This window comes from Adiantum capillus-veneris, chromosome 25 (genome assembly GCF_014529385.1).
Source record: "Adiantum capillus-veneris isolate H3 chromosome 25, ASM1452938v2, whole genome shotgun sequence".
NCBI lineage: Eukaryota > Viridiplantae > Streptophyta > Polypodiopsida > Polypodiales > Pteridaceae > Adiantum > Adiantum capillus-veneris.
In genome coordinates this window covers 90,560,053-90,573,369 of record NC_140955.1, presented here as the reverse complement: position 1 = coordinate 90,573,369, position 13,317 = coordinate 90,560,053, and the positions used below count along the sequence as shown (strand labels likewise).

Genomic DNA, 13,317 nt, shown 5'->3' with positions numbered 1-13,317 from the left:
CCAAAACGATTAATTTCTAAATATATTGCATAGCCCTCCTTGGCATGAGGATTAACAACAGAAAGCTGACTCGTCAGGCCTCTTCCAACTGTACCTGCATGAAAAGGTTCGGAGTCCTTTCTCCGTGAAGTATTTACTTGATGTTCGGTCAATTTCGGGAGGGCTCACCAAGTACTTGCTAGGGAGCTTCAACTCGCCATCATATTGAAGCATACCCGCATAGTGAATTTTGGGCACATGCACCCTATCAAAGGTATCAAAGTTTGCATACTCGAGAGCTTTTGCCAACATGATCATTCTGTCTGCTCTAAAGTTGAAGGTTACAATTGCATCACCATCAACAATTGGACCAACACCATTTTTGTCCACAGTCACAAATGGAGGACAGTATTGGTCATTGAATTTTGGATTATCTGCCTTCAATTGCATAAGAGCTTTTATACCATTCTTGAACTTGTGAGGAGCTTCTCCCAGAACTTGTGCATCCCAGCCTCTTTTTACCACATTCCAGTCATTCTATTTCACAAAGTCCCAACAAAACTAAATCTTCAAGACTGCATTGCAGACCCAAATCAAAGTGAAACAATCAACAGTGACAATTCCTATTGATCTTGTCTTGGCTCTTAAGGTGTTTGCATGGATGCATTAAGACCCATATTGAAATCTTAGCAAGCCCTTTCAAACTAAAAGGCAACTATCGGTATTTGGTAATCACAAGGTACCTCATAGCAATTCATAGTTACATGCATACGCCCCCCTCCAGATGCCAGTGAGGCATCCACTACTTGTTGTCGTAACTCTTCTAAATATTTCTCGAGCAAAATATTGGAAACTATAAATGCCATTTCAATATTTCTCAAGTGAAAAAATTTATGAACGGATGAGAGAGAGAGAGAGAGAGAGAGAGAGAGAGAGAGAGAGGCTACCGATTGCCATGGTTCAGAGGTGTACCTCGAAAGAATGAGATACTGATCGTAGTGCTTCAAAGGGGTACCTTGCAAAAAACCACGAGGAGGGTTAGAGGTTTGTCAAGCTCAATGTTCGTAATAATACAAGATGTCAATGTTATTAATTGTTTGTTGTTCCACTTTTATGTTTTTTTTTTTTAAAAACATGCAAGTTTCCTTGCACGGGGGATTTTGCACAGTCCTCCCCAATTTTAATAATATGAGGGAACGTGCCATTCTCACGGCAGCGTGCAATTCTCAGTGTGTTCATTAATTGCATTCGTAGTGTCAAAAAATATAAAAAATCACAGAATGATAATGCTTACTCATCGCGTGATTGAATGTATGTCGTCGATGCACCTTGCATCAACGATGCTGGGCATCTCCTGCTCTTAAACCGCTACAAGAAACGACAATGGAGGATGAAGGAGATAGTCTTTTGACTATTTTGGTGGAGGAACTTTTATAGGAAGAAGCATGAATTCTTATATTTCACCTTGTGTCAATTCAGAGCCTATCAAAATTCACTCATCGCTTCATACGTCCAAATCAGGTGGAAGCAAGAAGGATGGTGCTCAACTATGAAAGGCACATTAAGAGTGGGCGATCAATATCAACTGGTGTAAAAAGTTCAAACCATATTGTTTTTCCATCTGCACTATATGTACTCTTGTTCTGATTAGTTCCAAACTGAAGTTTGGAAAGTTGACATCATAGAACAAATCAATCTCGTCCTTCATGTGTGTAACCTGCTAACACCATAGTCCATGTTGTCAAGTAGTGTTTTGGACTCATCAAGCTTGCCACATTGCCAAGCACAAAATGTTTCTGCAATAGCCCCACAATAGCCCCTAATTGCATAGGTGATTGCATTTGAAGGAAGGCCTTTCCTTCGCATCTGCTAAAAACATCTCAATGCTTCGTTGCCACAGCCATGTTGTGCATATCTCATGAAAACCTAGCCATGAAAAAACACCTTTCTTTTGCATCTGGTGAAAAATCTGATTACTTCGTTATTGCCATAGCCATGTTGGGTATATCCTGTAGTGCAACACATTTGGCATACATAACCTGAGTGGCTACATGCATAGAGCACATTGACATAAGTGATTGCATTGGGGGAAATGCCATCTTGCTGCATGCATTGAAAACAATCCAGAGATTCATTGGCCCGCCCTTGTTGGGCATATCCTCCTATAAGTGCAATCCAAGAAACTACATTTGGGGAGGAACCCTCCCTTCACATTCACTAAAAACACCCCTTATCTTCCTGGCCCTGCCCCTATCGGGCATATCCTATAATCAGTGCATTCCAAGAGACTTCATTCCCGACATAAAGATGGTCAAGAACTTGTTGTGCTTTCAAAAGTACACCACACTTGGCATACATGTCAGCAAAAGCATTGCCAAGCATGACATCTTTTTGTAACAACCCCTGCCTAACAATCTCATCATGACTTTGCTTGCCCATGATAGAGTTTTTCATAATGCCACATGCCTTCAAAACACAAGCATAGGTGACCGCATCCGGAGAGAAGCCCTCAGTTTGCATTCAATGAAAACAGACAATCACTTCCTAAACCCTGATCTTGTTGGGCATATCCTGCAATCAATGCATTCCAAGAGACTGCATCCCGGACATAAAGCTCGTCAAGAACTTGTTGTGCTTTGGAAAGTACACTACACTTATTATGGAAATTGCCTATGAACTTTGAGAGTAGCGGAATTAGAAAATTAGGTGAAGCACTTTTGAGAGATTCTTTGTGAGCATAGTGGTTGAACTTATTTGATGGTAGCAACATAAACATGGTACTTAGTTAACTTGGCATGAACAATACTTTTGCAAGAGAGAGAGTTTAGAGAACATGACAATAGTTGAGGACCGGATTCATATGGAGCCTCCCCCCTCCAATAGGCATTTGTATTATAGTTTCTCCCATTAAGAAAGACTTGGTACAATACAATCTTTGTGTTCCTTGTGACCTGCATGATGCAATGAAGATGGAAAGTTTCATGCATCACAAGCATAACATAAACTTGTAGAAAGCATTAACTATCCCAAGCCTCAATCCCAAGGCCTCAAACACCTTCGAAGGTGGAGAGAGCTAGCGACGAATGAGGATAGGGAAGAGGAAGAAGAAACATTCCATAGGAGAAAGAAATAGTTCCTCACTTATCATTACTCTTCTTTCTAGGATACATAATAGCATAGTAATGAAGATGGAGAAGATGACAAGCTTAAGCATTGAAGCATGACTCTTGGTTGGATTTGCATTCCATAGCCAAGAGTGTTGGTGTAGGCTTTCACTTCTCACAAGGCTGGAGAAGGAGGTGGAGTTTCTCAACTTTCCCCAAGTGAGAATGCCCTTGAAAATGAGTGTGTGTGTGGAGTATCTCCCCCTAGCACCCCCCCTTCCTTGCTTTGGGTGAAATTTCTACATGCTACAAGCTCATTGGACCCCTCTCCCCCTAGCCAATCACATGCACCATGCAGTCAAGCACATGGGTAGTCTTTTGACAAGTGTCCTCCTTACCCCTTAGAGAGAGAGAGCTTGAAAAAATCTAGATATTTTTTAGCTGGAAGTAGAATCTCATTGGACCCCTCTTTAGCCCAACCAATAGCATTCAAGCACACCATGTGGTTAAGCTTATTGAGAGTCTCACATGTGTCCCATGTGCTCTTTTAAAATTCCACTAACTTTGAGATTTTTATGCATAGGAAGTTTCTCAAGCAACTTCTTCATTAAGTGTGTAGGTTCTCTTTTTGACTCAAGCATCTTACCCCCCATGCATAGGAAGCTTCTCAAGAAACTTCCTCATTAAATGTGACAAGTACCTCAAGTACCTTAGTCATCAAGCATGACAAGCACCTTAGGTGGAGTTCCCACCTCAAGCACAGCTCTAGCTTACTTATGTTTAAGTCGGGTTCCCACCACAAGCACAACCCTATCTTGCTTAAGTTTAGTTTGAGTTCCCACCTCAAGCATAGTCGTAGCTTGCTTAAGTTTAGGTCGGGTTCCCACCTCAAGCTCAACCCTAGTTTGCTTAAGGTCAAAGGACTTTTAACACTAACCATTGGAGGTCTTTAATAAAGCTAACCCTAAGGTCTTTTAAGCTTCATTAGTTAACCTTGCTCTTTTAACAGACCATCTCTCATTTGGGCCCCTTCACCATTGGCACCACGTTGAGATAGATCCGTAAGCACATGTCTATAGTCTAACCCTTGTTCCCATTTATTATACCATATTAAATGATCAGTTTAATATGAGAAAATCATTTGGGTTGGTTAGATATTAGATATTTAATGACATTACCTCTCTCTTGAAATCATAGTCGTCCTCGACTATGAGGTAAAAGAGATAAAGTCATAGCCATTAGTCAATTTGTCTTAGCGGGTAGAGAATCCCTTTTTACCCTACGACATCATTCCAAGATGGATGACTAATCGATTTGGTGCTTGGGAGACGTAGATGCCACAAGCATGTCTGCTCTTTAGTCCATATCATACTTCCAAAGTAGAGTGACAAGTTCTACTTGGTGTTTGGGAGACGACGTCATCACCACAAACATGATTCTAAGCATGCATACTATTTAAATTTGTGCACAATAAAAAGAGAACTAGTCTTATAAGGCAAAAACATTGTTCATTTAAAATGCATTTTCATATGCTTACTCTTTTGCATCATTGTAAGCATTGACAAGGTTCATATTATCCTTAAGCTAGGTTCCTTGCATTCATTTAGCATCTTTAAAAGGATAATTCTTTAACTTAATAAGATATCGCCAGATAATCTTACCGTTTCTTAATACCTTGTCTTCATGTCATAGGATGGACTTAGATTGAAGTACTTCTGCTTGATCTTCGATTTTTGGAGGGTCTGCAACTATTGCTTGTTTTGATGGCTCTCCTTTGTAAGGATTATGTAGGTTCTCCTAGAAAACATTGTGCATGAGCCAATGGTTGGGCAACTTCCATTGATAAGCTATCTCATTGACTGGCTTAAGAATTTTAAGGACCATAGTATCTTTTTGCTAGTTTAGCATCATACTCTTGGTGGTCCGTAGGACTCTTGCCCGTAGTATGCCTAGAATTGCCTTGAGAAACTTTAGCAAGACCCAATCAGTTTTCTGAAAGGCTAAGGCTCTTTTGTGCTTATTAGCAGCATCCCTTTTTGCCTTTCTTGTGGGCTGGATATAACCCCTTTAATCTTTGGAAAAGATTCTTGTAGGTCTCGGCTATATTCATCAGCAGCGAAGATCTTCCCATGTACTTTTAAGTAGTAAGGGACTTTTGGATCTTCCTTCTTTAACCTCAAAAGGTACTTTTCCCATAGAAGTATGTACAATATCATTGTACGCATACTCTATAAGAGGTAGGTACTTCTATCATTGAGAACATTGATCTACTTCCGTGACATAGGCTTTTAGTATACCAAGAATCGTTAGATTTAGTTATTTCACTTTGGTCATCCTTTTGTGGATGATAGGCCAAAAGATAAATTTCATCTACTTCCTAGATTCTCAAAGAGACCCTTCTAGAACTTACTCGTCATTCTAGGATCTTTGTCCGACATTATGGGTGTTGGAAATTAAGCCATGATGCTTGAAAATTTGAGATCCGAAGAGGGTTTCCATTTGATGTGCCTTAATAGTCTTTTTGACAGGCATAGAGTGTGTTTTCTTGTTAATCCTGTCGGCTGAAACAATCCAAGTTGCTTCCCTCAATCAAATTTCAACTTTTGGTATACCATGCATTTTGAAACATACTCTTGTATGTTTACTTTTCATGGTAGACCAACATAAATACATTTCTACTCCTTGAAGAGTAGATTATGGATTCCCTCTTTGCCCCGCATAAGGAGAAGTATGGGATTCATACATGACTTTCTTATTGTATGGGTGAGTAACACATAGCCTATTGACATTTGGAAGATAACCATCCTTCAAGCTGAATGGTTCTTTTTTCTTCCCTATTGCAAAGGCTATAATTACATACTTAAAGTTTTAGTCAGTAGCATACTCATTTATCATAAAAGATAGATCATTGTGAGTTGCTATAGACACCACATTTACCCTTGGTCGTTGTGAAAGTGCATCGACCGCTTGATTGTGCTTGCCAACAATGTGAGCAATATGAAATTTAAATTGCAAAAAAAATAAATTTCCCACCTCATTTGTTTGTCGGAGATCTTGGTTTGTGTCATGAAGTTCTTGAGGCTTTGTGATCCATTTGTAGGATGAATGGAGTCCCCAAGAGACAGTGTTTCTACGTGTTTAGGGCATATAAAATATCTAGTATCTCTTTTTCATATTTGCCCAATACTCACTTATCGAAGTTGAGTGTTTGACTCTCATATGCTATGGCATGCCCTTCTTGCAACAAAATAGCTCCAAGGCAATTACCACAAGCATCACATTGGACCTCAAATGGCTTTGAGAGATCTAAAAGTGTGAGCACATGTTGAGAGATAAGATTCTCCTTAAGCTTCTCAAAAGCTTCTTGCACTTTTGCAGTCCATGAATACTTAACGCTTCTTTTTGTTAAGTCATGTAATGGGCTTGCTATTACCGAGAATTTTTTCTATGAAGCATCTATAGTATGCACACATACCTATGAAGCTTCTTACCTCATGTAGATTCCTTAAATTAGGCCATCCTTTTATTATCTCTAACTTTGTTGGATCCATACGGGTGCCATCATCAGAGATAATGTGACCTAAATATTGAATCTCTTGTAGGAAAAATTCACTTTTTTTTTAATTAATGAAAAGCTTATTCTCTCTCACAACTTGAAATATTACCTGGAGGTGTCGCTTGTACTCCTCAAGAGAATTTGAATGGCCTGAAAATCTTTGTCCATCATGATTTTTGAATGCGTATGGAACATTTGTCAGGTCAAAACTTGTAGCTTATCAAATAGATCTTCTTTCCACGGCACGGAAAATCTATTTTTGATAGTGATCTTATTTAGTGATCTATAGTCGACACATATGTGATATGTGTCGTCTGTCTTTTGCACTAAAAATAATGGTGAACAAAGGGAGAGGAGCTAGGCCTCACCATCCCTTTTTCCACCAAATCATGCACTTGCCTCATGATCTCCTCTTGTTGAGCTTGGGAAACTCGATAAGGAGGATTGTTAGGTGGTAAGCTTATTAGTAGGAGCTCAATTGCATGGTCATCATCCCTCATTTTAGAGGTAGCTCACTAGGGATGTCATCAATGAAAACATCTTGGAATCCATTTAGGAAATTAGATAACTTTAAATCCTCTTGATTTCCTTTATTGCAGGGATATGGTGTTCCCCAACTCATTAGCATCTATGTACATGCTCTTTTCCCTGTAGGTGAAGTAGATTCTTCTTTCAAGGAAATTCATGTTGGAAGCCATGCGGTTAAACCATGGTGCCCCAACAATAACAGTCTCATGTTTGAGAGGGAGGATGAATAAATCCTCTTTGTCCACATAGCTTTGGACATGAAGCCTCAAACTCCACCATTCGGTGAGCACTTTGTCCTTTGCATCGCTTGCAAGAAGTTGCTTCATGATGAAAACTCGTAGAGGTTTTCATGTCTTTGGGGCTTTGCCGTTGCCACGAAGGCTAGCCCACCATTGACGAGCTGATTTTTGGAAGTGCATAGCTACATGGTGTAGCTTGGAGGACTTCGTGAAGCCCTCGTCTGCAAAAGCTCATCAAATTGTTGGATGAAGGCCAATACTTTGTCAGTAGCACCAAAGGTGCCATCATAGGTGAGAAAAGAGATACTCTTTTCTCCCTCTTTGAGCTTCTTTAGCTTTTGTGACCTTCGCCATGCAGGGTAAGATTTGCAATGTCCTCCCCTCTTGTATTCTCTAGGAGAATAGCCATAGCTTTCATCGGTAGAGGAGGAAGGTGAAGAAGAAGGAGAAGAGGGTGGCCTCTTTCTTGCCCTTTTCTTCCTTTGTTTCCTCTCTTCCCTTTTGGAGTGATGAGGAGAAGGACTATGGTTAACCATTTCCTCTTGGGAGGAGTTGGCGATCGTCTAGACAGCCATCTTCATGGAGCCACATCTTTTGAGGAACTTAGGGAGTCATTAATTTCTCGTTCTTTGGATTCCTCCTCTCGTATGGGAAAGAGTCTTGTTTTGGGGGTCTCACCAAGAGGCCTCCTAAGCTCTCTCCCCTCTTTGAGAGGAATGGAAATCCCATAAGCACGAAGTTGTTAAGTAACTTCGGCTTGCAAAGAGGGGTTGCCCATAGCTTGTTGCAATCTAGTGACAAGATAATTAACAAACAAGGGGACATCATCATTAACACCTTCATATGCAAAATCAAAGTTATCAATGTTCATTCTACTCTCTTGGTTATTTTCAGCCGTGTTAATTAAACTTAGGTGTTTACTTAGTGTATGCTTTGGAAATTCAAAGCCTTAGTTGCTACTCCTCTTAGCCTTTGAAAGTAGGCACTTAAGTATCTACACCCACAGCTTGAATTGGTTAATTATAGAGAGTAGTGGAGTGAGTCTAACATAACAAAGTTGCCGAGGGATAACTCCTTTTGGACTTCTTATGGCTCAATAATGGTAAAGCTGTAGGCAAGTCTAAAAAGACTCCATTATTAAAACCAAAGCTCCCGACATGTGCACCATCTCCCACATAGTGGGCTCAACCAAACCGATAATAGATCCCAGTTCCACATACCCTAATATAATTAACAAAATCAACCATTAATAGGCTAGTTAAGGACCTCTCTTCTTAAACAAGAAAAAAGAAACCAAATGCTCTGATACCAATGTAATGGAAATTTCCTATGAACTTTGAGAGTAACGGAATTAGAAAATTAGGTGAAGCACTTTTGAGAGATTCTTTGTGAGCATAGCGGTTGAACTTAATTGATGGTAGCAACATAAACATGGTACTTAGTTAACTTGGCATGAACAATACTTTTGCAAGAGAGAGAGTTTAGAGAATATGACAATAGTTGAGGACCGGATTCATATGGAGCCTCCCCCCTTCAATAGGCATTTGTATTATAGTTTATCCCATTAAGAGAGACTTGGTACAATACAATCTTTGTGTTCCTTGTGACCTGCGTGATGCAATGAAGATGGAAAGCTTCATGCATCACAAGCATAATATAAACTTGTAGAAAGCATTAACTATCCCAAGCCTCAATCCCAAGGCCTCAAACACCTTCGAAGGTAGACAGAGCTAGCGGGGAATGAGGATAGGGAAGAGGAAGAAGAAACATTCCGTAGGAGAAAGAAATAGTTCCTCACTTATCATTGCTCTTCTTGCTAGCATACATAATAGTATAGTAATGAAGATGGAGAAGATGGCAAGCTTAAGCATTGAAGCAGGACTCTTGGTTGGATTTGCATTCCATAGCCAAGAGTGTTGGTGTAGGCTTTCACTTCTCACAAGCTTGGAAAAGGAGGTGGAGTTCTTCAACTTTCCCCAAGTGAGAATGCCCTTGCAAATGAGTGTGTGTGTGGAGTATATCCCCCTTCCTTGCTTTGGGTGAAATTCCTACATGTTGCAAGCTCATTGGACCCCTCTCCCCCTAGCCAATCACATGCAGCATGCAGTCAAGCACATGGTTAGTCTTTTGACAAGTGTCCTCCTTACCCCTTAGAGAGAGAGAGAGAGCTTGAAAATATCTAGATATTTGTTAGATGAAAGTAGAAGCTCATTGGACCCCTCTTTAGCCCAACCGATAGCATTCAAGCACACCATGTGGTTAAGCTTAGTGAGAATTTGACATGTGTCCCATGTGCTCTTTTAGAATTCCCCTAACTTTGAGATTTTTATGCATAGGAAGTTTCTCAAGAAACTTTCTCATTAAGTGTGTAGGTTCTCTTTTTGACTCAAGCATCTATCCCCCCATGCATAGGAAGCTTCTCAAGCAACTTCCTTCATTAAATGTGACAAGTACCTCAAGTACCTTAGTCATCAAGCATGACAAGCACCTTAGGTGGAGTTCCCACCTCAAGCACAGCCTTAGCTTGCTTATGTTTAGGTTGGGTTCCCACCTCGGTCGGGTTTCCACCTCAAGCACAACCCTAGCTTGCTTAAGTTTAGGTCGGGTTCCCACCTCAAGCACAGCCCTAGCTTGCTTAAGTTTAGGTCGGGTTCCGACCTCAAGCTCAACCCTACTTTGCTTAAGGTCAAAGGACTTTTAACACTAACCATTGGAGGTCTTTAATGAAGCTAACCCTAAGGTCTTTTAAGCTTCATTAGTTAGGCTTGCTCTTTTAACACACCATCTCTCATTTGGGCCCCTTCACCATTGGTCCCGTGTTGAGATAGATCCATAAGCACATGTCTATATTCTAACCCTTGTTCCCGTTTATTATCCAATATTAAATGATCAGTTTAACACAAGAAGGTCATTTGGGTTGGTTAGATATTAGATATTTAATGACAACACTTGGCATACATGTCAATCAAAGCATTACCAAGCACGACAGTTTTTTCCAATAGCCCCCGTTCATCGTGAATTTGTTTTCCTGTGTCGACGTCTTTTGAAGTGCTACATGCCTTCAAAATGCAAGAAGCCCTCGCTTCGCATTCGCTGGAAACATCCCAATGCTTCTTGGCCCTGCCCCTGTTGGACGTAACCTGCAATCAATGCATTCCAGGAGACCGCATCTCGATCAGGAAGCTCGTCAAGAACTTGTTGAGCTTTCAAAAGTACACCACACTTGGCATACATGTCAACCAAAGCATTGCCAAGCATGACAGTTCTTTCCAATAGCCCCTGATTGACAATCTCATCGTGTATTTGTTTGCCCATATCAATGTCTCACATAATGACACATGCCTTCCAAATGCAATCTTAGGTGACTGCATCTGGAGAGAAACCCTCACTTCGCATACAATGGAAAAAATTCAAAGCTTCCTGGCCCTGGCCTTGTTGGGAATATCTTGCAATTAATGCAGTCCAAGAGATGACATCTCGGTTGGGAAGCTCGACCTAAACTTGTTGTGCTTTCCAAAGTACACCACAATTAGCATACATGTATACCAACGTATTGCCAAGCACGACATTCTTCTCCAACAACCTCTGACTAACAATCTCGACATGAATTTGTTTGCCCAGATCAACGTCTTGAATAATACCGCATGCCTTCAAGGCACAAGCATAGGTGACCGCATCCGGAGAGAGGCCCTCGCATCGCAAACGGTGAAAATAGCCCAGAGCTTTGTGACCCTGCCCATGTCGGGCATATCCTGCAAAAAGTGCAGTCCAGTTGACGACATCATGGACTGGAACCTGCGAACTGCTTGTGGAGAAGATCGAATTGTTGTGGCTGCAACTTGCGAAATGCTTACTTCTAGGAACCTACGAACTGCCTGTGGAGAAGATCGAATTGCTCCTGAGAGCAACGCAGAATGCTTTTTTTTATTTTATTCACTTGGTAGCTTTTGACGGCATAGCTTTTTTTAGAGCTTTTCAGCACTGGGGGTTTTTTTTTAAAAGAGGAGCCACGACAGGCCAGGGATTTGGAATTGATGTGGCTGCAACTTGCGAAATGCTTATTGTTGGGAACTTGCGAACTGCTTGTGGAGAAGATCGAATTGCTGTGGCTGCAACTTGCAAAATGCTTACTTCTGGGAACCTGCGAACTGCTTGTGGAGAAGATCAAATTGCTCCTAAGAGCAACGCAGAATGATTTTTTTAATTTTGTTGTAAGGTCTCTGACCCCAACCAAAAAGAGCACCCTTGTACCATGAAATGATCATAATGGAGAAAGTTACTATTTTTAGCAGTTTTTCGAATTCTGTCAGTGCCATGATGTTTAGAATGTTATAAAGCTTCGAAATGTGAATTAAAATAATTTTAGTGAAAATTTTCCAAATATAGTAAGTTTTTGGTCACCCGACCCATCCAGTTTTGACCGTCTCGAAAAATTGCACCCGTACTCCAAATTTGAAAAAATGCATTTTCGGACCCCGAGGGCTGCTAAATATGGCAGGTACTCGGGCCAGTAAGCTTTAGTTAGAGCTTTCTATATCAATTTTCGGCATCAAATTCCGACTCGTATGACCCGTTTTAGCCTAGAACCAATTTTCCTAAAAATTGTCCGGGGAGGTACCGGGGGCCCGGGACTGTGTGGGAACAGGTTCCAGCCCACTCTATATCATCTTTAGCAGCTAGGGGGCGCCCTCTTGCTTTGTGGGAGTCCTGGGAGGGTTTCCAAGCCAGTAACTAAGTCTTAGAGTCAGTTAAACTAGCCAACCTGACACTTGGTGAGTAGGCAACTAGACTTGCCAATGCAGTGAACTCAGTGCTCCTCCAGATGCTAATAGCAGGGCTGGTCGATTTTCAGCCTGTAGGAGCCTATTTAAAGGCTTGCACACACACACACACACACATACACATGCTCACACACACATAGTGCACACACACACACCTACACACACTGGGAAGGTGCTGCTGGTACACACACCTTTTGAAGGAGAAGCAAAGAGGGAGGTGCTGTCGAATTCTCGCCTCAAGAAGCTCGATTAGATCAGAGAATTGAGAAGATTATCAGCCCTTAATCACGGTAACCACGGTTTAATTAATGCCTTCTGTAAATTCTTTTCATTATCATCTAAATTCCTCGTCTATTATGCTTACTCCTAGTCGTAATTCTCTATAATTACTCTCTAATTTCTCCTCAACCATATTCTAATATGTAATCATATCACCATAGCTGAATTATCAGCCATCCATGATCTTTAACTAATGATTAGTGCATGATTAATAGAATTTTCTCTCTCTAGATAGCATAGTAATTAACCAGTAAGCCGGTAATTGTGTAGACTCATGAGAGTCACACTCTTTTATCACTCATTAATATTGTAGCTGAATTAGATTCATTTCTCTTATGCATTAAGATATAATTAAGGTAGATTAATGTGTCATTACGTCTCTAAGAGGTGGTTTTTTTCACACCTATGTATGTGGTGATTCTGCACCCTCTAATTGCTAGGAAATAGTTTAATCATACTTAATCCAATTCTCTGGTAATTCCAATAGTGAAATCCTAATTATTCTTGATCATGTAAGCCGAATAATTATCTTAGAGCCGGTTCCCATAGGATTATGTGTCATCCATAATGATTGCTATATGGAAAAATCTAAACCTCTCATGTAGCAGGCATTGTTTGATGTTGCTAATCTATCATTTGGCTTGTTATGACGCTTGCGGACATTAGCTATTTTCTCCAAGTTAATTATTTAAAGTAGTGAGTTTAAAATGGCCCCGGTTAAGAGGACTCGCCTTGGTGGAGCCCACGACCAAGAGGCGGGAACGAGCAATACAAATGGAAAAGGAAAAGCTCCCATGGTCGAACAAGCACCGGCCATCTCACGAGCCAATGACGAAGAAATGGAAGAGGTA

The 13,317-nt window shown here is 40.8% G+C and overlaps 1 pseudogene; it reads right to left on the bottom strand.

Annotated features, from left to right (window-relative positions):
- Positions 1-812, bottom strand: part of LOC147425265 (2,3-bisphosphoglycerate-independent phosphoglycerate mutase-like) — a 52,116-nt pseudogene extending 51,304 nt beyond the window's left edge.
- Between the last annotated feature and the right edge of the window lie 12,505 nt (positions 813-13,317).